This window comes from Papaver somniferum, unplaced genomic scaffold, assembly GCF_003573695.1.
Source record: "Papaver somniferum cultivar HN1 unplaced genomic scaffold, ASM357369v1 unplaced-scaffold_33, whole genome shotgun sequence".
NCBI lineage: Eukaryota > Viridiplantae > Streptophyta > Magnoliopsida > Ranunculales > Papaveraceae > Papaver > Papaver somniferum.
The window spans coordinates 4,805,780-4,808,426 of NW_020644373.1; the positions used below are offsets into that span (position 1 = coordinate 4,805,780).

Here is a 2,647-nt window from a genome sequence, read left to right on the forward strand (position 1 = left end):
TTGTGGAGAAGTTTTAAAGGAATAGTTAGAATATATATATAACCTCAATTAATAATCATGATTTGGAAAAATAACATCGGTTTATAGAAAATGTGAAAAGTTGGGTTTAGTTTTTTTTTGGAGGAAGAGTAAAAAATTAAGGTTTATAATAAGGTGATGTGTAAGAACAATGAGAGAATGATTAGAAAGAAATTGAAATATAATTCAGTTTGGATCAAAGAAAAAGGTTCATATTTTAATTTTTAGGAAGAAGTGGGGTTATTAGTTAAAAAAATTAAGATTTGTTTGGTAATTTTGGTTTTTCGTTTTAACTTAAATTTTTTGGGCTATAGTTAATAAAAACATGGCCTGCTAATAGACCACCAACTTTTTGGGGTTTTCTTTTATAAATAATTTACAACCAATTTGAGTTTTAATCGAATTGGTGGTGTCTTGCAATAGTTGGGGTTGTAGGTTTTTGATTATCAATTCAATTCTGAAAAAAATTGTTCATTCTCAACTCTGTTTGATTGATTAAAGCGAAAGTAATATCTCTTGACGAGAAAGTGCTTTCAAGAAAAAAACGCTCTCACACTTAAACCCGTTTATTTTCTGGTTTTCTCTTCAAATCAGATCTAGCTCGGTAATATCAACAAAATCGAATACCCAAAGAAACAATCTATTAATCCGATGTAGAAAGGAGATGATTCGCGAGTAGTTCCCCTCCGGGGTGCTGGCCTGGTCGCCGAACGGGATCAAATCAGGTTGGTGTTTTTGTAACTGGGTAAGCTTAGAAAATCTGCGAATGATGGATTATTTCCTCCTTTTTTTCTCCGCCAGGGAGTAACGCTTCTTCTTTGATTTTGTTTAAGTAATTGGTGGTAATGCTTTCGGTTTAATTTCCTCTTTTTTTTAGGGTTCACCCTATTGGGTTAGCTTGATTCATTTGGGTTGTTCAATTTTTGGGTCGGTTAGTTTCATCCTAGGAAATGGAGATTCCAGTTCTTTGTTAGGTTTCCATTTGATGTTTCGACTATGATTTTTCCGGTGGCTGTTAGAGTTGGTGTATATTTCATCCGTGGTGGTTGTGATATGTTAATGAAGATTCAATTTTTTGGATTAAGAAGATAAGGTTCATAGTTTTAGTGCGATGGTAAAGATTTATTTAGTTTCCCTGTTCATTCGCCGGAGAAGAAGATGTTTTTCATTCTCCATGGAAGAAGTGTGTTTCAAGTCGGCCGTGTTAGTGTTTGTTGAATCGGTCTGTGTGAAAATGGTTCTTGTTTTTCTTGGTTGCAAAGTTTTGCCTTGAAGGAAACAAAGAAAAGAAGAAAAAAAAATTGACTCTTAAGTTTTTTGCCACGTATTAGTGCTTTGCCACGTATTAGTGCTTTATGTGCGTAAAAAGAGCCCTTTTGGTCAAGTTAACCCATCCTGTTTGATAAGGTCTTTCATAACTACCCGGTTTTTATTTGTCGAAGGAAATTAATTTTAAAGTCTTATTTCAAGGAGTTGTTTGTTTTGGTTCATGGAGAAGAAGTAGTTACTTTTATTTCATTTTATCGGATGGTGCTTCATCGTTCTTTATCCATAGTTTTGCTAGGTTTTTACCCTTTTGCATTCACAACTGTCTTTGGTCTCTCTTTTGTCCCAGATACAACACCTCGGTTTTGCATCAACAGTTACGTATTTTCAGCCATTAGCACATGTTTCTATTAAACTCCTCACTACTATTGTGTTCTATCCTTGTAAGTGCTATCCAATAAAGCACATTTTTTAATATCTTTAGTCCTTGTTGTCGTCAGTTGTAATCTAGTTTGGAGTCTATAATTCCGTTTGCTTTTTGGTTACACTTTAGAAGCTTTAGTAATAGCATTATTAGCCTTGTCTCTTAAAGGGAGAGATTAGAAAGCGCTTTTCAGAGTACTTCTAGCTACCTCCGTAATAGCATTTTAGTTCTATTCCCTTTAATCCTTCAAGGGAAAAGACTGGATTTTACCTCAAGACTCGATCAAAGTTAAAGATTCATTGAAGTTATGGATCGAGCCGAAAATCAAAGGAGTAGACGAATATCACTTGGGAAGCTCAACACAACATCAAGATACAAAAACATGACTAACAACTTTAATCGATTGCATCGAACAACTCTACCACCATTTGAGATTCCATGGACACTGTTGTGTTCATCAAAAGTACAGTTTTTTTTGTGGAAAGCATTGACCAAAGATCTTTGGACTTTCGACACCAACATCCGCCCTCGATGCAATTCTGATCCGAAGACTGTTATTATGCTCCCGTATTCTGACATTGAAAATTTATGGCTTACCAATCTAATTGTAATTGATGAATCTTGGGATATCATATACCTTCTTGTAATAGTCCCTTAATAGTTTAATGAATTTCATGCTTCAAAAAAAGTTTGATTGACTAAAAAAATTTAAGAATAAAACATCACGTGACGGATGAAAATGCATTTTCTCATCACAAAGAAGAGCTTCCTCCGTCGCGCAATAAGACATCGGGTTTTGAGTTTTAAAATGTCCATATGTACGGGGCATGTCTATCTACACATTCACTTATGCGGCCGTAAGCTCATGACCTTTGCACGCAAGCCTGGACTTCAATAAAAAACTACATGGGCAAGGTACAGTTTTGGACTATGCCTGGC

General features: G+C 35.1%; 1 long non-coding RNA gene across 1 annotated transcript; it reads left to right on the forward strand.

Moving 5' to 3' along the window:
* Positions 1–366: 366 nt before the first annotated feature.
* LOC113342098 lies at positions 367–2,396 on the forward strand. The gene is made up of 2 exons (XR_003356403.1): positions 367–743; positions 896–2,396. It is a non-coding gene; the product is annotated as an uncharacterized LOC113342098 (long non-coding RNA).
* The last annotated feature ends 251 nt before the right edge of the window (positions 2,397–2,647 follow it).